The sequence below is a fragment of the Hyperolius riggenbachi genome, chromosome 1 (genome assembly GCF_040937935.1).
Source record: "Hyperolius riggenbachi isolate aHypRig1 chromosome 1, aHypRig1.pri, whole genome shotgun sequence".
NCBI lineage: Eukaryota > Metazoa > Chordata > Amphibia > Anura > Hyperoliidae > Hyperolius > Hyperolius riggenbachi.
In genome coordinates this window covers 573,378,839-573,402,925 of record NC_090646.1, presented here as the reverse complement: position 1 = coordinate 573,402,925, position 24,087 = coordinate 573,378,839, and the positions used below count along the sequence as shown (strand labels likewise).

The 24,087-nt window shown below is 43.1% G+C and overlaps 1 long non-coding RNA gene across 1 annotated transcript in view; it reads right to left on the bottom strand.

Annotated features, from left to right (window-relative positions):
• The window catches only part of LOC137557743 (uncharacterized), a 35,579-nt gene extending 13,288 nt beyond the window's left edge, over nt 1-22,291 (bottom strand). Inside the window, exon 1 of the long non-coding RNA XR_011029616.1 lies at nt 22,153-22,291. This is a non-coding gene — a long non-coding RNA (uncharacterized lncRNA). The remainder of the gene's footprint in view (nt 1-22,152) is intronic.
• Between the last annotated feature and the right edge of the window lie 1,796 nt (nt 22,292-24,087).

Genomic DNA, 24,087 nt, shown 5'->3' with positions numbered 1-24,087 from the left:
CCAGCAGCCAGTGGTCAGCAGCAGCCCTCCCCGGAGGAGAACGTTTTGTCCATCGGTCCGGCGCCAGAGCGATTATTGAGGGCTGCCATTGAGGAGATGATGGGGCCTGATGTGGAGGAGGAGGTCGGGCTCAGGCCAGCATCCCAAGTTAATGTTGAGGACGATGAGGGGTCTGTGTCTGGGGATGTTGGGGTGGCAGAGGTGGTGGGTGGGTCAGACTCAGGAGAAGAGTTGTATGATGAGGATGATGATCGGGACCATCTGTATGTGACTCAGAGTCCGACCCTGGAAAACATGTTGTATCGTGTGTTTAGGTACTAAAATCTGCGTTCCCACTTCCCAGTACTGCCCGGGTCCACGGATCCATATAATTTTTTGGGCAGCACTATCAAACTGTGGTACTATGAGTGAGTTGCCATGGTCCTTCTGTGCTGTCACACTCACCGTCTGTCTGCAGATGGATTGTTCAACACAGCTACGCCATCTGACATGTAGTCCTTGACCATCTTCTCCAGGCGATTGGTGTTGGAGGACGTGGAACTGCCCGATTGCTGTTCTGTGGGCTGCTGCATGGGTGTCAGAAAATGTTCCCACTCCAAGGACACTGCCAATACCATTCCCTTTTGGGCACTAGCAGCAGCTTGTGTTCTTTGCTGCCCTCCTGGTCCTCCTGGGTTTGCTGAAGTCAGTATGTCGGCGTACAACTGGCTAGAGAAGGAGGAGGATGTCAATCTCCTCTCTAAAGTCTCCATCCTCAAGGGCCTGCTGGAATTGTTCCATTTTTGACCTGTCTGACACTTTCTTCAATCAGTTTTTTAACATTGTGTTTGTATAAACTGGGTATAAACCCAGTAATTGGTGTTGTCCAGAATAATGAATAATAATGAATAGTGAATAATGCGCGGGCCGCGTTCAATGCAGTCTAGCATGAATTGAGCCATGTGTGCCAGAGAATCCTGCCAGACTCCTCTGTCTTCATGTTCTTGTGAGCGTTGTGATTGTTGTGATGCACCATATTCGTCACCAGCATCACTTTCTTCCTCTTCTGCTGTCCATTCCCGCTAAATTGTGGAAGTCCAACGTGCACCGCTCTGTCCCTCGGCAGTGGGGGCATCCAATTCCTGCTCCAACTCCAGCTGTTCCTTGTCCTGTTCTTTGTCATAGCTGGGACCAGCGTTTCCTGAGGCAGGTTGCCTGATGTTGGTATCATCACGCTGATCGTTTTCATCTTCAGATTCCCCAACTTGCATCATGCCAGCGGTTTCCATCTTCAACATTGATTTCTTCAGTAAACACAGCAGTGGTATTGTAATGCTGACTGTAGAGTTGTCACTGCTCAGTCACAAGCAACGTGGATTGCTCAAAATTTTGGAGGACTTGGCAGAGATCCAACATGGTGGCCCAATCAGATCCACAGAAGCTTGGTAGCTAGCTGCTGGAATGCGCCTCGGCACTGCACAAAAGCATGCTAGCATGTGCAGCGTAGAATTCCAGCGCGTAGGGAGGGACATCACCCAGCGAGCGATGGTGCGCTAGATTGAAGCGCTCCTGCATCTCTTGGTGAGTCCTTCAGAAGCAGTACTGGACTTTAAAAAATGTTTGTTTGTTTTTCCTTCCACAGAAGATCTGCCACGCCGGAGTGAGGAGGACGCCGCCGACCCCGACACCAAGCTGAACCCCGGCGAACTCCAAGCAGAGGATCTTCAGGAACCCTCAAGGCTTTGAGCAAGCTGAGGAGGATCAGCAGTCCCGATGAGACCTCTCCTCATATGTGACTGTGTGCAGTGGAGTAGAGCTCCCCAGAACAACCTCTCACTTGTCACTTTGTCACTGGTCACTTTGTCACTTTGTCACTTTGTCATTTTGTCACTTTGTCACTTGTCACTTGTCACTTTGTCACTTGTCACTTGTCACTTTGTCATTTTGTCACTTTGTCAGTCACTTTGTCACTTTGTCACTGGTCACTTTGTCACTTTTCACTTTGTCACTTGTCACTTGGTCACTTGTCACTTGGTCACTTGTCCAGATGATCTCGGTACACCTCCTGCGATTCAAATTCCTGCACACATTGCTCTGGGATTTGGGTGTGATGAATAATGCATCTAACTGGCCACCGGAGGCAATTAAGGCCTTCAAAACATTGAAAGCAGCTTTCTGTTCCGCCCCCATTTTGCGTCATGTTGAGTTGTTGACGTCATGTTCATCCTCGGCCTTGCCTTGCATTTCAGTGCGAGGTGCATTTTCCACAGAAAAAGGTTGTGAATCCGGGCACAACATTTGTGGCTGTTCCATTGACCTTTCACAGGTAGAAGATTGTGGGGGTGGGAATAGCTCCTCCGAATAGCCCATTGTGTCCTGAAAACTACTCATTGCCTTGCTTTGCGCACGCATTTTTTTGTCCTCATGCAAGGCCTGAGTTGCGCCTGAAAGCGTGGCCTTCTCCTCCTGCGCCTCCTCCTGTTCCATCACGTCTGCTGCTGCTGGGTTAGCGTTGCCGCCCGGTCCCTGTTTATTGAACCTCTTATCTTTATTACATTTATGACTGCATGGCGGTACAAAGCATGCTATCCGCACGCTTCTTGTCCTCATGCAAGGCCTGGGTTGTTGTGTCTCAAAGCGTGGCCTTCTCCTCCTGCGCCTCCTCCTGTTCCATCACGTGTGCTGCTGCTGCTGCTGGGTTAGCGTTGCCGGTCCCTGTTTATGGAACCTCTCATCTTTATTACATTTATGACTGCATGGCGGTAAAAAGCATGCTATCCGCACGCTTCTTGTCCTCATGCAAGGCCTGGGTTGTTGTGTCTCAAAAAGCGTGGCCTTCTCCTCCTGCGCCTCCTCCTCCTGTTCCATCACGTGTGCTGCTGCTGGTGCTGGGTTAGCGTTACCGGTCCCTTTTCCTGGAACCTCTTCTCTGTATTACATTTATGACTGCATGGCGACAAAAAGCATGTTACCTGTGCAAAGAAACATGACATTTTCCACATTTAAAAGACAGTTTTTCCTTTGAAACTTTACAATCAATTTTCTCAAAAACTATAAGCTCTTTTTCAAATATTTTTTTTCCTTTTGTACCCACTCCCAAGGTGCACATACCCTGCAAATTTGGGGTATGTAGCATGTAAGGAAGCTTTACAAAGCACGAAAGTTCGGGTCCCCATTGACTTCCATTATGTTCGGAGTTCGTCGCGAACACCCGAACATCGCGGCGATGTTCGGCGAACGTTCGCGAACCCGAACATCTAGGTGTTCGCCCAACACTACTTATCAGTGAGGGTTATGCTATAGTCTAACCCAGTCCGACCCGGTCCCGACCCAGACAGAAATTGTCACTTGCATACTTGATGTTTAACTTTTTCAGGCAGAGAAAAAAAAAAGGAACACAGCATAGTCATGTGTGTGCTAGGCACTGTACATACACATGTCTAGCTCATCATGTCACATGTCACCTCGTAAGTCCTTTAAGAAGACTTTCATAGGGAAAGTTTTAGAAAATGTATGTAGGTTTACTAAATTTCTGTATGAGATGGAACATCTTTTTAATATAGAACATCTTCATCTTAGATTGATAAAAAATATACAGCATATTTTCTATCTAGTTTGCATATTCACTCAATGGATGAAAAAATAAATACATGTCAAATTAAAAGGAAATTCATAGGACCTGAGTTTTTAAGAAGACGGTTTGCAACTTGCTGTTGCAGATGTCATCACTGTTTGGGAAGCCAATATGTTCTGTTCAGAGGTCCATGTGGTCACAATATTGGCCTCAATTCACTAAGCTTTATCAAACATTTTATCAAACGTTTGATAATTTACCTCATGGGTAAAATCTAATTTTGAATTCACGGAGGTGTTATAGATTTATTGAACGTTGTATTGATAAAACATTTGATTAATATATAACACCTTAGTGAATTCAAAATGAGGTTTTCCCTATGAGGGAAATGATCAAACGTTTGATAAAGTGGTTGACAAAGCTTAGTGAATTGAGGCCAATGTGCAGAAGCTTGAGGAGTAAGATGTTCACTTTAAAAACATGATAAAATGTAATAAGGAGCCTGGATAGTATAGTATTGTCAGTTCAATTGTAGAAGATATTAGAAAGCGGTATACTCATAAAGGTAAGCACCTTGAATAGCTAGTAGAGAAAGCCTGACTCCACCTGGGGACCAAATTCTAGACTGGGGACAGTTGTTCTCTGGATGCTGAAAAAATGGTCCACAAGTACCAGAAGTGGTACTTGTGTTCACCTTCCAAAGAGGATAATGCAATAAGGTAAAACTGGAGACGAGGCACCCTAATGCGATAAAATATATTAAATATATTAAAAACACCGCAAACAATTGAGAGGTGGCTTACCCCAATAGTAGACACCATGGCTTACCTCAATGGTAGAACTAATGAAAAAATATAAATTTTATTTGTACTATAGCAATTCATTTTGGGGACACTTTTACATTACTTGTGTCTACCTTTGATGTAAGCTACTTCTCAACTGCTAATGTTTTTAATACATTTTATTACATTTTGAGTGCCTCTTCTGATATTTCCACTATTACAGTGCACAGAAGGCATGGTTTCCTGAAGCCCTCCATTCAGGAGTTACTGCTAGCTCCAGTGAAATGAATGTGGATTTTTGTGCACGCAGGTACAGGTTTCCCTACCGGGCAATCCACTGCCTATGTGACCAGCTACATTCAAAGCCAAATAGAGGTGCATTGGCCATGAAGTCCAATACCTGGTGTATACTTAAACATAGGCAGTGCATGCATAGCATTTAAAAGTGGGAGAATTTCATTTTTATTGATTTTATTCCAGATCCACCACATGGGTTGATGGCCATGAAGGGAAAGTGGTCAAGCATTATTCATATGTTTTTGTATTTACATCAAATTAAGCTTCTGAAGTTAAAAGCCTCAGAGGAAGCACCACTCAGCTCGAAACAGCCATCAGTCTTTCCAGTACCACACGTACTGTACACCTTCTCTCACCGGCTTTACGTTAAGCACATTTTTATATCCATCATTTGATTGATGACTGTATTCACTTGTGAAAGCCTAACTTGGCCAAAAAAAAGCAACTATTTTTGCAGCAGTGCAATGTTTTCCTTTGTCTCCAGTTTGTACAAGTTTAAAATCATGTTTAATGAGTTTGCCAAAAAAGTTAGCAGTAGGTTCTCAGGGACAAGGATAGTTAGGATAATTATGCTGTTTAGATTGTACGGAGTAGGATGTAGACAGAGCTTTTAGAAAAATTTTCAGGCTGGTGTTATGAATATTATGTTACTGAGAAAAGGCTTTTGAGGCAGATTTAATATACATAGCAATGAAGCAGGGCATTTGACTGTAACCCCTGTTAAGGAAAGTTTGTGACAGTATTAGTTTCATTGGAGTATATTAACAAAGCAGTTGTAAAATTGCATTGCACGGCAACTTTACCAGTACTTACACAAGTAGCGTAATGTGCGTTATGCAAACAGTGCAACCCTTCTTATTTACATAACGTGAGTCTTGCTGTTATAACATGCATTACACTAGGAAGGTGCGTGTTGCACGTGCTAATAGCACAAAACATGCTATGTTTGTTGTTGGTATAATTGACATGTGCTCCCTTTGTGATCATGTGGATAGGCTTTTAACGTTTGATTTCCCACATACCTGTTCTATTTTGGTGGTGTGCAAATCTGCAATTTTTTCCCCAGAATTTTGGGGAGCAGTTTCATAATCTTGTAAAGATGAGAATTTCCATGAAAGAGTACATTGCATTCTCACAAAATGCATTAAAGACAGTGGTTTAGAGGCTTGACTGGTTCCGATGCATGTAGAGCAGGGTTGTCAAACTCAAATGCAAAGTGGGCTGAAATTGTACACTGGGCCCAAGTCTCTGGCCAAACTCATTGTCTACTGGCCACCTTCCTAACTTATAAAGTTCCTAGGTATCTAATGGCCCCCCTCCAACCCCTGTACAGTTCCTTGGTGTCTAGAGGCCCCAACCCTTCCCTATACAGTTTCCTAGTGTTTAGTGCTTTCCCCCTACCTCACCCATATGGCATCCCTAGTGTTCCAGGGCTTCACCTCTAATATAGCTTCCCTGCTGGTCTAGAGTGGGCCAAACATAATGCAAAGTTGGGTAACCACTTGAGATCTAAATTTAATGACTCTGAGTGCCAGATTTGGTCCACAGGCTGGAGTTTGACATGTATGATGTAGGGAGAAGTTGAGGGGACTTTTGTAGAGTAAGGTTTGCTACAACTTAAACTAGTTAGTAGCAGTGTTGCTTGCGAATTTTCACCAGTCATTTTCACAATGAAAATGCGATTTTCAATTTTGAGAAAATGTATGTAAAAGTACCTTGTATTTTTATGTTTTACCATGATAATTTGGGAAAAGTGCAAACATGTTAAAAAACTATATTTTTACTGTGAATTTTTTTATTGTGAAAAATTGATATTTTTACCGTGACATTTCATGATAAATACGAGAACCCAAAAAATTAAAAAGTTTGATGGAATTGTTGCTCAAAAATGTTTTCGTCATCACCAGCTAGTAGCTACATGCTGGTGGGTTGTTGTATTTCTGGCAACATATTCAATGAAAAGTACATTCTGCACTTGTAGTGGAACATTGTGATTCCTACCTATACCCTTAATCGCATGTTTTTCAGTTGAATGTTTGCAGATAAATCTCCACTTCCTGTGAATATGGAAAAGCTTTCTTCTTACCCAGCATAAAAACGTTCAGAGAGTTTGAAAACAAAGACATGCTTAAATCAAGAGGCTGGGAACTCCAAGATTAACATTAGAGTGAATGCAAATATTGTATGTTTGAGGACTACTAGAATGTCACGGACATGGAATTAACTTTGTACTAGACATCAATAAAGGGAAATATTAAGCAGTCTTGGAACAAACACAGACAATTCTCTTGAAAAAAGGGTAGTGTAATTGTAAGATAAATAAGTGGACCATATGAGGAAAGAATTATTTATCTTATCTGAAGCATCCTCAAGTCCTTTCCTCTGTGGACATTGTGTTCTAGTTTAACCTTCAAGAATTGCTACAAAATATGCATAGCAATAGGCAGAGGTACAATACATGTGAAATCAATCACTGACTAATAAATGACACTGTCTCTTGAGGAAGAACAATAACACCGTGTTAAATGATAATATTGCCTCTCTTTTATTCAATAACAGTGATATTTGAGCACAGGGATAAAATGTAGCAATATCTTCCTACAATCAGCCATCTATGTAGCATTTTAGTAGATCAATAATTATTCCATTACAGCAGATGAATTACAGCTGTTAACTGCTTTATGGCTAGAAGGGCTGGGCATGTTAATCTTCAAGAGCCGCACAACTCTTCTCTTATCTGTCTGGTCAATAAACCTATGATCTTGCTGAGTTAATGAAGTTAACAAAGATGGAGGCACACATACATCTGAAATGTGTATAAAACAGAGGTGCCTTTCATTGAGAGACACTAGAGGGCAGAGCTTAGTCTAATCTGAAATCTACTTCATGCAAAGATCAAGATACCGTAAGGATGCCAGAAGGTGGTACTGCAATGTCTGATATTGTTTTTGGTTAATCTTTAGTTTCCCTTGTTGAATAAACATGTTATTATGTACCTGTTTTTGTTTTTTACTTTGTGTTTTTGGCCACAAGAAATGTATTTTGTATGACATTTAGGTCTCAGGTGCTGTCATGCTGTATCAAGCAAGGCATTGCCATACAGAACTATATAAAAGACTCCAAAGCATATTCACTCACTCAGCAGAAGTGATGCATCATGGGCAGTAAGGGGGCATAGTGGATAACACTCTCATCTCGCAGTACTGGGTCCCTGGTTTGAATCCCAGCCGGGGTAGTATTTGAATGGTGTTTGTATGTTTTTCCTGTGACTGTGTAGGTTTCCTACAGGCACTTTGTTTTCCTCCCACGTCCCAAAAACATACAGATACGTTAATTGGCTTCCCCCTAAAATTGGTCCTAGACTAAGATGGACTTAATACTATGTGAGCCCCTCAGAGAGACAGTTACTATATATTATATAAAGCCATGTGGAAGATGTCAACGCCATATAAATGATAATAATAATTAATAATGGGAGTTTCACTAAGCTGATTCATTGCAAATGCCTCCATTTTAACAAAGCAAATTTATATTTAATATAGCTTTTTTGTAAGAAGAGATAGTATTGGTTCTGATTCACCATGACTTAAAGTGAACCTCCAGAATAAAAAAATCTACTCAGCAGCACTGAAAAGGTTTGGTGTTTCTTTAACAGTTTCACAGCATCAGAACGTTGTTTTTCTTACCCAATCCTCATTTTTAGCTGCACAGAAGCTAAACTCAGCAGCATCAACGAAATCTGAGCAGGCATTTTCCCCTGATGCTGTGCAAAGCATGATGAGATTTCTGATGTTGTTGTTCTCCTTCTGCTGTTTTTGCGCAAATGTGTTTTTATTTTTAATTTGAATTTGAGATTTGTAGCCTAGCGTCCACAGCTAGGAGGGGCGATCAGGACACAGGACAGTTGGAACTGTGTCTCATGCTCCCTGTCACCTCCTTTCAACCAAATAGATAGCTGCCCCCGTGAAATCACTAGCATTTGCCTGTTCTTTTAAAAAAGGGTGAGTAAGAGATTATATTACCTATCTATTTGAATTAACATAACTAATGTAACTCAATGACAGTATGTTTGTTTAGGCTGAAGTTCCCCTTTAACTGTGAATTCTGTAAAACCTATACTTCACAAGTCCTACCCATGGAACCATTTTAATCCATGCCTTAGACAGATGAAGGCCAATTTAGCCAAAAATGACTGTCAGCAAATTGGATTAGTACGGCACTGTAAAAGAGGTTATAGGCACACTGCTAACCTGCAGTTCTGGGTGTATGCTTGACTTTTCAGAGACATAGGGTTCGATTCATAAAAGACTGTGTGGGAAAAAAATCTGGTTGGGCTAATACCGCACTTTTGTGTGCTAATTTATTAATATTTTCACAGGTGCGGTAGATGTTCGGTAATTTACCGAAGCTCCTTGTCGTTAACAGCAGAACAGTGTGATTTGTCTGTGTTGCTACATGCTGTTCCATGCACAGACAGCATTACAATAGTAAGAGACATCCTGTTTTGTTCTGTAATCTCTCTGCTAGCTGCATGGGGGGTAGGAATGCTGGTCCCACCGGAGAAGTCTGTGGGTCCAATCAGATACGTTCACAGGGTTCTTGCAGGGGCTCTTTCTATTGACTCCCTGCTCCTGTCAATCATAGCTCACTGAAGCTTTTGCTTCAGAGTCACGGCTCCCAGCCCATTCTTGCACAAACTCTGCTCTGATTTCACCACATCAAATCTGATGGTAATTTTCCTGTGCTTTACCGCATGTTGTAGCTTTTATGAATTGACATTTACTGATATTTGTGTTGAGGTATTTCCCGCACAAGTTGGTAATTCACCTCACTGCTCTCGAATTTGTGGTAACATTTTGTTTAAATTCCTTAGTGCTGGGTAAAGTCAGCTGTTTTCTGCATTATCGAATGCGGTAATGCTTTATGAATTGACCCCATAAAGGAGTGATTTGCATATTCATTCCCACAGCAGAATTGGCAACCGGGCATTCCTTTTTGCTTAAGCTGAATTATTAAAAACACCTTCTGTTTTAAAAAGGCAAATTTATATTCAGCATAGCTTTTAACCACTTAACGACCGCCCCCAGCCGATGGGCGGCGGCAAAGTCCGGGCCCAAACGACCGCAATACGCCCATCGGCGGGGGCGGCTGCGGGAGTGGCTATGCGGCGATCGCGTCATTCGTGACGCGATCAGCCGCCGGGGACTGGCTCCGCCCACCGCTCGTAGTAACCCGCCGGCCGTTCGGAAGCGCCAGCGGGTTACTAGCACCCGGATCGCCGCTGAAACAATGTATAATAGGCTTTGTAATGTATACAAAGCCTATTATACTGGCTGCCTTCTGCCCTGGTGGTCCCAGTGTCCGAGGGACCACCAGGGCAGGCTGCAGCCACCCTAGTCTGCACCCAAGCACACTTATTTCCCCCCCCCTGCCCCCTGATCGCCCACAGCACCCCTCAGACCCCCCCCCCCCCCCCCTGCCCACCCCCCAGACCACTGTTTGCACCCAGTCACCCCCCTAATCACCCATCAATCACTCCCTGTCACTATCTGTCAACGCTATTTTTTTTTATCCCCCCCCCCTGCCCACTGCCCCCTCCTGATCACCCCCCACCCCTCAGATTCTTTCCAGACCCCCCCCCCCCAGACCCCCCCCCCCGTGTACTATATGCATCTATCCCCCCTGATCACCTGTCAATCACCTGTCAATCACCTGTCAATCACCCGTCAATCACCCGTCAATCACCCCCTGTCACTGCCACCCATCAATCAGCCCCTAACCTGCCCCTTGCGGGCAATCTGATCACCCCCCCACACCAATAGATCGCCCGCAGATCCGACATCAGATCACCTCCCAAATCCATTGTTTACATCTATTCTCTCCTCTAAACACCCACTAATTACCCATCAATCACCCATCAATAACCCCCTATCACCACCTGTCACTGTTACCCATCAGATTAGACCCTAATCTACCCCTTGCGGGCACCCAATCACCCGCCCACACGCTCAGATTGCCCTCAGACCCCCCCTTATCAATTCGCCAGTGCAATATTTACATCTGTTATTCCCTGTAACAACCCACTGATCACCTGTCAATCACCTATCAATCACCCCCTGTCACTGCCACCCATCAATCACCCCCTGTCACTGCCACCCATCAATCAGCCCCTAACCTGCCCCTTGCGGGCAATCTGATCACCCACCCACACCAATAGATCGCCCGCAGATCCGACATCAGATCACCTCCCAAGTGCAGTGTATACATCTCTTCTCTCCTCTAAACACCCACTAATTACCCATCAATCACCCCCTATCACCACCTGTCACTGTTACCAATCAGATTAGACCCTAATCTGCCCCTTGCGGGCACCCAATCACCCGCCCACACGCTCAGATTGCCCTCAGACCCCCCCCCCCTTATCAATTCGCCAGTGCAATATTTACATCTGTTATTCCCTGTAATAACCCACTGATCACCTGTCAATCACCTATCAATCACCCCCTGTCACTGCCACCCATCAATCACCCCCTGTCACTGCCACCCATCAATCAGCCCCTAACCTGCCCCTTGCGGGCAATCTGATCACCCACCCACACCAATAGATCGCCCGCAGATCCGACATCAGATCACCTCCCAAGTGCAGTGTTTACCTCTCTTCTCTCCTCTAAACACCCACTAATTACCCATCAATCACCCCCTATCACCACCTGTCACTGTTACCCATCAGATTAGACCCTAATCTGCCCCTTGCGGGCACCCAATCACCCGCCCACATGCTCAGATTGCCCTCAGACCCCCCTTATCAATTCACCAGTGCAATATTTACATCTGTTATTCCCTGTAATAACCCACTTATCACCTGTCAATCACCTATCAATCACCCCCTGTCACTGCCACCCATCAATCACCCCCTGTCACTGCCACCCATCAATCACCCCCTGTCACTGCCACCCATCAATCAGCCCCTAACCTGCCCCTTGCGGGCAATCTGATCACCCACCCACACCAATAGATCGCCCGCAGATCCGACATCAGATCACCTCCCAAGTGCAGTGTTTACATCTCTTCTCTCCTCTAAACACCCACTAATTACCCATCAATCACCCCCTATCACCACCTGTCACGGTTACCCATCAGATTAGACCCTAATCTGCCCCTTGCGGGCACCCAATTACCCGCCCACACCTCAGAACGTCCTCAGACCCCAGCCCTGATCACCTCGCTAGTGCATTGCTTGCATCTATTTCCCCCCTCTAATCACACCTTGAGACACCCATCAATCACCTCCTGTCACCCCCTAGCACACCTACCCATCAGATCAGGCCCTAATTTGCCCTGTGTGGGCTCCTGATCACTCGGCCAAACCCTCAGATCCCCCTCAGACCCCCTTCAGATCACCTCCCCAGTGCATTGATTGCATCTATTTTCCCCTCTAACCGCCCCCTGAGACACCCATCAATCACCTCCTGTCACCCCCCTAGCACTCCTATCCATCAGATCAGGCCCAAAACATCCTGTCATCTAAGAGGCCACCCTGCTTATGACCGGTTCCACAAAATTTGCCCCCTCATAGACCACCTGTCATCAAAATTTGCAGATGCTTATGCCCCTGAACAGTCATTTTGAGAAATTTGGTTTCCAGACTACTCACAGTTTTGGGCCCGTAAAATGCCTGGGCAGTATAGGAACCCCACAAGTGACCCCATTTTAGAAAGAAGACACCCCAAGGTATTCTGTTAGGTGTATGATGAGTTCATAGAAGATTTTATTTTTTGTCAAAAGTTAGCGGAAATTGGATTTTTATTGTTTTTTTCACAAAGTGTCATTTTTCACTAACTTGTGACAAAAAATAAAATCTTCTATGAACTCACCATACCCCTAACGGAATACCTTGGGGTGTCTTCTTTCTAAAATGGGGTCACTTGTGGGGTTCCTATACTGCCCTGGCATTTTAGGGGCCCTAAACCGTGAGGAGTAGTCTAGAAAACAAATGCCTCAAAATGACCTGTGAATAGGACGTTGGGCCCCTTAGCGCACCTAGGCTGCAAAAAAGTGTCACACATGTGGTATCGCCATACTCAGGAGAAGTAGTATAATGTGTTTTGTGGTGTATTTTTACACATACCCATGCTGGGTGGGAGAAATCTCTCTGTAAATGGACAATTGTGTGTAAAAAAAATCAAATATGTGTCATTTACAGAGATATTTCTCCCACCCAGCATGGTTATATGTAAAAATACACCACAAAACACATTATACTACTTCTTCTGAGTACGGCGATACCACATGTGTGACACTTTTTTGCAGCCTAACTGTGCTAAGGGGCCCAAAGTCCAATGAGTACCTTTAGGATTTCACAGGTCATTTTGAGACATTTGGGTTCAAGACTACTCCTCACGGTTTAGGGCCCCTAAAATGCCAGGGCAGTATAGGAACCCCACAAGTGACCCCATTTTAGAAAGAAGACACCCAAGGTATTCTGTTAGGTGTATGATGAGTTCATAGAAGATTTTATTTTTTGTCACAAGTTAGCGGAAATTGATATGTATTGTTTTTTTTTTCACAAAGTGTCATTTTCCGCTAACTTGTGACAAAAAAAAAAATCTTCTATGAACTCACCATACTCCTAACAGAATACCTTGGGGTGTCTTCTTTCTAAAATGGGGTCACTTGTGGGGTTCCTATACTGCCCTGGCATTTTAGGGGCCCTAAACCGTGAGCAGTAGTCTAGAATCCAAATGCCTCAAAATGACCTGTGAATAGGACGTTAGGCCCCTTAGCGCACCTAGGTTGCAAAAAAGTGTCACACATGTGGTATCGCCGTACTCAGAAGAAGTAGTATATTGTGTTTTGGGGTGTATTTTTACACATACCCATGCTGGGTGGGAGAAATCTCTCTGTAAATGGACAATTGTGTGTAAAAAAAATCAAACAATTGTCATTTACAGAGATATTTCTCCCACCCAGCATGGGTATGTGTAAAAATACACCCCAAAACACATTATACTACTTCTCCTGAGTACGGCGGTACCACATGTGTGGCACTTTTTTGCACCCTAAGTGCGCTAAGAGGCCCAAAGTCCAATGAGTACCTTTAGGATTTCACAGGTCATTTTGCGACATTTGGTTTCAAGACTACTCCTCACGGTTTAGGGCCCCTAAAATGCCAGGGCAGTATAGGAACCCCACAAATGACCCCATTTTAGAAAGAAGACACCCCAAGGTATTCCGTTAGGAGTATGGGGAGTTCATAGAAGATTTTATTTTTTGTCACAAGTTAGCGGAAAATGACAATTTGTGGAAAAAAAACAATTAAAATCAATTTCCGCTAACTTGTGACAAAAAAAAAAAAATCTTCTATGAACTCACCATCCTGTGAAATCCTAAAGGTACTCATTGAACTTTGGGCCCCTTAGCGCAGTTAGGGTGCAAAAAAGTGCCACACATGTGGTATCGCCGTACTCAGGAGAAGTAGTATAATGTGTTTTGGCGTGTATTTTTACACATACCCATGCTGAGTGGGAGAAATATCTCTATAAATAGACAATTGTGTGTAAAAAAAATTAAACAATTGTCATTTACGGAGATATTTCTCCCACCCAGCATGGGTATGTGTAAAAATACACCCCAAAACACATTATACTACTTCTCCTGAGTACGGCAATACCACATGTGTGGCACTTTTTTGCAGCCTAACTGCGCTAAGGGGCCAAAAGTCCAATGAGCATCTTTAGGCTTTACAGGGGTGCTTACAATTAGGCACCCCCCAAAATGCCAGGACAGTGAACACACCCCACAAATGACCCCATTTTGGAAAGTAGACACTTCAAGGTATTCAGAGAGGAGCATAGTGAGTCTGTGGCAGATTTCATTTTTTTTTGTCGCAAGTTAGAAGAAATGGAAACTTTTTTTTTTCTTTTTTTTGTCAGAAAGTGTCATTTTCCGCTAACTTGTGACAAAAAATAAAATCTTCTATGAACTCACCATGCCTCTCACTGAATACTTTGGGATGTCTTCTTTCCAAAATGGGGTCATTTGGGGGGTATTTGTACTATCCTGGAATTTTAGCCCCTCATGAAACCTGACAGGTGCGCAGAAAAGTCAGAGATGCTTGAAAATGGGAAAATTCACTTTTGGCACCATAGTTTGTAAACGCTATAACTTTTACCCAATCCAATAAATATACACTGAATGGTTTTTTTTTTATCAAAGACATGTAGCAGAATAACTTTCGTGCTCAAATGTATAGGAAATTTTACTTTATTTGAAAAATGTCAGCACAGCAAGTTAAAAAAGTCATTTTTTTGCCAAAATTCATGTCTTTTTTGATGAATATAATAAAAACTAAAACTCGCAGCAGCAATCAAATAGCAGCAAAAGAAAGCTGTATTAGTGACAAGAAAAGGAGGTAAAATTCATTTAGGTGGTAGGTTGTATGACCGAGCAATAAACCGTGAAAGCTGCAGTGGTCTGAATGGAGAAAAAGGCTCTGGTCCTTAAGGGGCGAAAAGACTGTGGTCCTGAAGTGGTTAATGAGGGTGCTTTAAGATTCCTTTCATTCTTTTACAAAATCCTACCAATTCCCATTCACTTTGATTTTACTAGATACTCTGTGTATCCAGGGCCGTATCTATTAAGAGGCACCCATGGGACGGTGCCATGGGCGGGTCCTCAGGGGGGGGGGGGCACCTATGGTGAATTTATTTAATATTTTTTTCTTTTACATTTTTTTTCTTGCAAATTTTTGTATTTTTTTTTCGGGGGGGGGGGGGGGATGAGGGGGGAGCGGCGGAGAGCACGCACAAACATGGAGGGGAAATCGCTCCCAGCCGCCCTCCAGTAGAGTGGCAGCGGCCGGCTGGGACATCATCCTGATCTCTGCATGCCGCTGCTGTGGTCTAGTTAGTGACATCACTAGACCAGGCGGTGGCATGCAGAGTTTCCCTTGCGCGCCGGAATAGGTAAGGTATTTGTTGTAGTCTGGTTCTGGTCAAATCTGCTGAGTCTGACATTATTGCTTGTGTTTCTGATCAAATCTGCTGACATTATTGCTTGTATTTCTGATCAAGTCTGCTGACATTATTGCTTGTGTTTCTAAACGAGTCTGCTGACATTATTGCTTGTGTTTCTGATCAAGTCTGCTGACGTTATTGCTTGTGTTTCTGATCAAGTCTACTGACATTATTGCTTGTGTTTCTGATCAAATCTGCTGACATTATTGCACGTATTTCTGATCAAATCTGCTGACATTATTGCACGTGTTTCTGATCAAATCTGCTGATATTATTGCTCGTATTTCTGATCAAAACTGCTGACATTATTGCTCGTATTTCTGATCAAATCTGCTGACATTATTGCACGTGTTTCTGATCAAATCTGCTGACATTATTGCACGTGTTTCTGATCAAATCTGCTGACATTATTGCTCGTATTTCTGATCAAATCTGCTGACATTATTGCTCGTATTTCTGATCAAATCTGCTGACATTATTGCTCGTATTTCTGATCAAATCTGCTGACATTATTGCTCGTATTTCTGATCAAATCTGCTGGCGTTATTGCTCGTATTTCTGATCAAATCTGCTGACATTAATGCTCGTATTTCTGATCAAATCTGCTGACATTATTGCTCGTATTTCTGATCAAATCTGCTGGCGTTATTGCTCGTATTTCTGATCAAATCTGCTGACATTATTGCACGTATTTCTGATCAAATCTGCTGACATTATTGCTCGTATTTCTGATCAAATCTGTGCTGACATTATTGCTCGTATTTCTGATCAAATCTGTGCTGACATTATTGCTCGTATTTCTGATCAAATCTGCTGACATTATTGCACGTGTTTCTGATCAAATCTGCTGATATTATTGCTCGTATTTCTGATCAAAACTGCTGACATTATTGCTCGTATTTCTGATCAAATCTGCTGACATTATTGCACGTGTTTCTGATCAAATCTGCTGACATTATTGCTCGTATTTCTGATCAAATCTGCTGACATTATTGCTCGTATTTCTGATCAAATCTGCTGACATTATTGCTCGTATTTCTGATCAAATCTGCTGACATTATTGCTCATATTTCTGATCAAATCTGCTGGCGTTATTGCTCGTATTTCTGATCAAATCTGCTGACATTATTGCTCGTATTTCTGATCAAATCTGTGCTGACATTATTGCTCGTATTTCTGATCAAATCTGCTGACATTATTGCTCGTATTTCTGATCAAATCTGCTGACATTATTGCTCGTATTTCTGATCAAATCTGCTGACATTATTGCTCGTATTTCTGATCAAATCTGCTGACATTATTGCTCGTATTTCTGATCAAATCTGCTGGCGTTATTGCTCGTATATCTGATCAAATCTGTGCTGACATTATTGCTCGTATTTCTGATCAAATCTGTGCTGACATTATTGCTCGTATTTCTGATCAAATCTGCTGACATTATTGCTCGTATTTCTGATCAAATCTGCTGACATTATTGCTCGTATTTCTGATCAAATCTGCTGACATTATTGCTCGTATTTCTGATCAAATCTGCTGACATTATTGCTCGTATTTCTGATCAAATCTGCTGGCGTTATTGCTCGTATTTCTGATCAAATCTGCTGACATTAATGCACGTATTTCTGATCAAATCTGCTGACATTATTGCTCGTATTTCTGATCAAATCTGTGCTGACATTATTGCTCGTATTTCTAATCAAATCTACTGACATTATTGCTCGTATTTCGGATCAAAACTGCTGACATTATTGCTCGTACTTCTGATCAAATCTGCTGACATTATTGCACGTATTTCTGATCAAATCTGCTGACATTATTGCTCGTATTTCTGATCAAATCTGTGCTGACATTATTGCTCGTATTTCTGATCAAATCTGTGCTGACATTATTGCTCGTATTTCTGATCAAATCTGCTGACATTATTGCTCGTATTTCTGATCAAATCTGCTGACATTATTGCTCGTATTTCTGATCAAATCTGCTGACATTATTGCTCGTATTTCTGATCAAATCTGCTGACATTATTGCTCGTATTTCTGATCAAATCTGCTGACATTATTGCTCGTATTTCTGATAAAATCTGCTGGCGTTATTGCTCGTATTTCTGATCAAATCTGCTGGCATTATTGCTCGTATTTCTGATCAAATCTGCTGGCATTATTGCTCGTATTTCTGATCAAATCTGCTGACAATATTGCACGTATTTCTGATCAAATCTGTGCTGACATTATTGCTCGTATTTCTGATCAAATCAGCTGACATTATTGCACGTATTTCTGATCAAATCTGCTGACATTATTGCTCGTATTTCTGATCAAATCTGTGCTGACATTATTGCTCGTATTTCTGATCAAATCTGCTGACATTATTGCTCGTATTTCTGATCAAATCTGCTGACATTATTGCTCGTATTTCTGATCAAATCTGTGCTGACATTATTGCTCGTATTCCCATCAAATCTGCTGACATTATTGCTCGTATTCCCATCAAATCTGCTCACATTACGTGTATTTTCTTGAGAAAACCTGCACAATTATGTGAATTTTCTGGGGAAAGGGTGACCAAAACTTGGGCCCACTGTCTTTGCGTTGCACTTTTAAAGGGAACCCGAGGTGAGAGCAATATTTTAAGCAATACCAGTTGCCTGGCTGCCGTGCTGGTCCTCTGCCTCTAATTCTTTCAACCACAGACCCTGAACAAGCATGCAGCAGGTCGGGGGTTTCTGACAATATTGTCAGAACTGACAAGATTAGCTGCGTGCTTGTTTCTGGCGTAATTCAGTTCACTACTGCAGCCAAATAGATCAGTAGGGCTGCCAGGCAACTAGTATTGTTTAAAGGGTCACTTAAGCCAAATTAAAAAAATGAGTTTTACTCACCTGGAGCTTCTATCAGCCCCATGAAGCTGTCCGGTGCCCATGTAGACTCGCTCTGATGCTCCTGGCCCTGCCGGCAGCCACTTAGGGTTTCAGCGACAGGAGCCGACAGGCCGGGAACGCGAGTGATTCTTCGCATTCCTGGACGTAATAGCGCCTTCTATGCTGTTATATGATATATGCTATATGCTATAACAGCATAGAGGGTGCTATTACGGCCAGGAACGCGAAGAATCTCTCGCGTTCCCGGCCTGTCGGCTCCTGTCGCCAAAACCGGAAGTGGCTGCCGGCAGGGCCAGGAGCATCGGAGCGAGTCTATGTAGGCACCGGACAGCATCAGGGGGCTGGTAGAAGCCCCAGGTAAGTAAAACTATTTTTTTTTATTTGGCTTAAGTGTCCCTTTAAAAGGAAATAAATATGGCAGCCTCCATATCACTCTCACCTCGGGTTCACTTTAAATTACAGTTAGCTCCGCCCTCATCTGGTCATGGCCATGCCCATTTTTTCGCGCGCTGCAGGTTATAGCCACAAAAATTGGTCCAGCACCTGCATAGCACCCCCCCAAAAAACCCTGGAGCCGCCACTGACTGTACTTATACTAGTTATTTATATAGCACCAACATATTACGCAGCGCTGTACAGAGTATGTATTGTCTTGTCACTAACTGTCCTACAGTGCGGCTTACAATCTAATCCCTTCCAAAGTCATATGTGTATGTATATATCGTAGTCTAGGGCCAATTTTTAGGGGAAGCCAATTAACTTATCTGTATTGTATGTTGTTGGAGGAAACCAGAGTGTCTTAAGGAAACCCACACAGACACAAGGAGAACATACAAACTCCTTGCAGATGTTCACCTGGCTGGGATTTGAACCGGGGACTCAGTGCTGCAAGGCGAGAGCGCTAACCACTACACCACCATGCTGCCATACTACTGTACTGTATTGTACTGCCATCTTCAGCAGTACTTCACAGAGTACATAGTCATGTCACTGACTATCCTCTGAGGAGCTTACAATCTAATCCTACCATAGTCTAATGTCCTACCATATTCTTATGTATTTATATAGCACTGGCATCTTCTGCAGCACTTTGCAGAGAACATAGTCATACTGACTTTTCTCAGGGGAGCTCACAATCTAATACCTACCACTATTTTGTGCGAGAGAACACTGGCTAATGTGTGTGTGTGTGTGGGGGGGGGGGGGGTTGGGGGGGGGGACATTTCCTACTTGCTTTTTTAGGGTCACTTTACTCATACCTGGGGAGAAAACATGGCCCCACCGACTTTGGGCTGCACTCTTACTAGGAAATTTTAATTGACCACACCCACGGTGTTATGGACACGCCCACCGCATTCTGTGGCCATGCCTAATTATCACCAATGTCCTCCTCCTGGGGGGGGGGGGTCGTAGGTTTGGGGTGCCTAGGGGAGCCCAAACCCTAAATACAGCCCTGTGTGTATCACTGGTTTTCTGGCAATGATCATGTGTCACTTTTATTTTCTATGCAGCCTGAATCAGGAAGTGAGTATAGAAAGTCAGAGCCTTACAAACAAAAAAAAAACTGTTGATCAAACTGTTCAAACACTTCTTCATGATTCTGCTACACCTGAGCAAGTATTGCAGTCCTTGTTCCTAGACCACTGTAGCTGTTAACAAGTGCTGTATCTGTATCCTCCTCAGCATTTACAAACTGCCCTGATTATTTCTAGCTTCATGTCTTCTGCTTGCTATTGGCTCAACTTTAAATAGAAGATCCGGTAAGATAACAATGTCCATTCATATACTCCTCATTGAATACAACTGTCTGTTCATTCTGTGGGGCAAACTACCTATAATCTTGGGTCGTTGGAATGTATTGGAGTGGCTGGATAGTGTAATGGTTAAGGGCTCTGGCTCTGACACGGGAGACCTGGGTTCGAATCTCGGCTCTACCTGTTCAGTAAGCCAACACCTATTCAGTAGGAGACCTTAGGCAAGTCTCCCTAACACTGCTACTGCCTATAGAGCGCGTCCTAGTGGCTGCAGCTCTGGCGCTTTGAGTCCACCAGGAGAAATGCGCTATATAAGTGTCTTCTGTTTTGTCTTTATTTGAATATTAACCCTTTTGGGACCGGACGGTTCCACCCCTTAAAGAGGAACTCCAGCCTAAACAAACATACTGTCATTAAGTTACATTAGTTATGTTAATTAATATAGATCGGTAATATAATCTCTTACCCACACTGTTTTAAAAGAACAGGCATATGTTTGATTTCATGATGGCAGCCATCTTTTTGGTTGAAAGGAGGTGACAGGGAGCATGAGACACAGTTCCATCTGTCCTGTGTCCTGAGCACCTCTCCCCAGTTGCTAGGCAACATGAATAACAACATAGGAAATCCCATAATGCTCTGCACAGCATCAGGGAAAAAAAGCCCAGGCATTTTTTCTTTGATGGGTGGAGCTTAGCTAAAAATGCAGCTAAAAATGATGCTTTGGTAAGAAAAAACAAAGTTCTGATGTTGTGAAACTGTTAAAGAAACACCAAGCCTTTTTAGTTCTGCTGAGTAGATTTTTAGCCCGGAGGTTCACTTTAAGGACCAGAGCCGTCCTTTCCCTTTAGTAAACAGTGATTACCGTGATTGTCTCATAGTAATTACAAGGTCAGAAGCCAGTGAAATTGGCTCTTGTTCGAAATATGGAAGCTCTGCTGTCACTGTGACAGCAGAGTGAGCAGGCTGCAGTGTTGCAAGATCGTGAAGAGCCACAGGAAGGGCTGATGTGCGCAAAAGGTGAAATCTACACTCTGGCAGGCTAAAGAGGACATAAACAGGGCATAGATTTTAACTGCGGTGGCCTAGAATCAAAAGGTACATCCTGTGGCTATTTTTGGTAATGCTTTCTCTGGATTTGTTCCTTTTTGTGCCCCTCCATTTCTTATTTGTGTACGAATGTTCAAATTCTTCTTCATGAGTTCTACCACACCCAAACACCTATAGTTGCAAACACAAGAGTTCTCACAGAGCTGCCAAATTGCTTAGAGCGCTTGAATGTAGTGCACACCTAGTTGTAGTCCTTATGCATAGAACCATAATCACTTCTGTAGCCATCTATTGCCAAGGAAGTGGAATTCATCTTCCGTGAACATTATGTGGCTGTCTGAGTACATGGAAAAGATGTGTCGATAGATAGATAGATAGATAGATAGATAGATAGATAGATAGATAGAAGTGAACCAATATAGTGCAGAAGGCATAATAGCAGAGCTTTCACCTGTCATGTCCTTGGTACCAAGCCAGCAACCACGCACAGCCCAATATACTTACAAACAGATGAAATCTACAACAGATTAGCCAGCAGGCAGCCTGGGATCTTCCAGACTATTTATTAGAGCACAGCCAGTGTAGTTTATATATTTTGAGCCGTGACTAAGAGCTGAATGGCTCAACACATAAACCACGCTGCGTGTTTTACTGTCTTGGCTCAAGGAGCTCCCAAGCTGGTCTCCTCTATGGTAAAAGAAGTATATAAGCTTATGTACGCCTTTTCATTATAGCATCCCACCACTCAAAACCAAAGCAATAACCAGCCAATCCTTTTTTGGTAGCTAACTAGCTGGCAATTACATTCCTCACCGGGACTTACCAGCACTAAGATGTGTACCTCTGCAATACATCAATACAGGGCCGCTTTATGGTGCCCACGTGAATATGGGGCCCAGCAAACAGTGCCACACATGGGCTGCTCATTAATATGATGAGAGGTGGTGGAGGCTCATCCAGGAGTTACCTTAGTCAGTTAGTGATTACAGTAAACCTAACCGACGAATGACGGGAAAGCATTTTTACTTACCTGAAGCTCCTTCCAACTCCTTGTAGTCCATCAGCTTCCTCAATACCCTTTCAGTCCTATCCGGTGTGCTCTTCTGAAGTCCACACAATCCAGCTGGGTTGTGGGGCACTGAACATGCACTGTTCTGTGCCGCATGTTTCCTCCATTATACACTCATAGTTGGTAGCATTCTGTGCAGTCTTGACAAACTGAGCATACACAGAATGCTCCCAGCCATGGGAGTGCATGAAAAGTGGACACCTGGACGTTAGTGTTTTCAGGCATTCAAAAATTGTGCTTTGCCATGTGGAGGCAGATGGGAGTGAGGAGACCCAGTAGGTTTGCCCAGTATGGGGCTCAAACATTTCTGATGGTGGCCCTGCAACAACACTAAGTACAACAGTGGTGTATGGAGAGCAGTTTTTTTTTTTTTACCTTTTAATAAAAAGAAGATTAACATTCTGAAGTATGTAAACAACACATTGAGCTAGTTCGCAAACAAGAGCCTCATCAATGTACATCTCCATGTCTAGCAAATCAATAATCTCATAGGAAGAATCTCACAAACACAAAGGGATTTGATGAAATAGGCACTTATGCTGCTTTATATAGGGTCTGAATCAATTACACATCGTCTAGACATTCTCCATTGGCAGACTCATTGACTTTTCCAAGGTCAACTGCAATAAAGATACGTAGATTAATTATATGAATTAGGACATCATGTTCAATACAAATCATCGTTACATATAGAAGCATGAGAGGTTTCTGTGCAGGTCATTCCATTTACATAGAAATATCATTACATTTTGTATATTGCATGAGATTCATGGACTTTCATATAAATATGTGTAATGGGTTGCTATTTTTACTTTACAATTCTGAGCTGCAGTAATCCAGCTTTAAACAGCAAAGCAAAAACATTTACCCACAGGCTTCCATTATTCACAAGACTGTACATTTAAGATAAAACGGTGTTACTGTGTTTGCATTGCCACCACTGTTATTAAGAGTGGTATTAATATTCAATACAGGAAGGTGTTCAGGCTTCATGAATTTGGCCTCCTAATTTAAGGCAGATGCAAATACCTGATGTAAACCTCCACATCTGGTTATCTGATTAACTATTAAGCCGACTTGGCTGCCAATAGATCACCCAACTCAATTATTATAATCGAATCATATTAAAATTGGTGTCACCAATAGAAGATGGCCCAAACAGTTCATCGGCGGACAGTTGCCGGCGAATCTCCACTGTTTGCATTCATGGCGAACATATGGCATGTTCGACCCTCCTCTATACATCATCATGGAGCCAAACTTTGACCCCTTGCCTCACAGTCAGACACATGGCAGCCAATCAGCTAGCATCCCCTCCTGGACTCCTGCCCCTATTAAAAAGCAGTTGCGATGGCCATATTGAATTCATTCTCTGCTTGCTGCTGACTGTGTGACTAGTGAGAGCAGGGACAGACTTGCAGCAGATAGGTAGGGAAAGTATTAGCTAGGCCTGTGTTCTTGTTACTCACATGCTGTGAAAGAACCACAAAACAGCCCTTTTAAAGGGCTAGTACATTGGTCTCCTGTTTTTTGTGTGTGTGTGTGTGACACTCCACAGTCCACTGACACCCAGAGCTGTGTGCACACTACTGCTGTTGCTACATTAAGCTGCAGGCACAGTACCACTCCAGTGCATCATTATTATTTAACTGTATTCTGATAGTTCTATTGCATTTCTCTGTGTGTGAC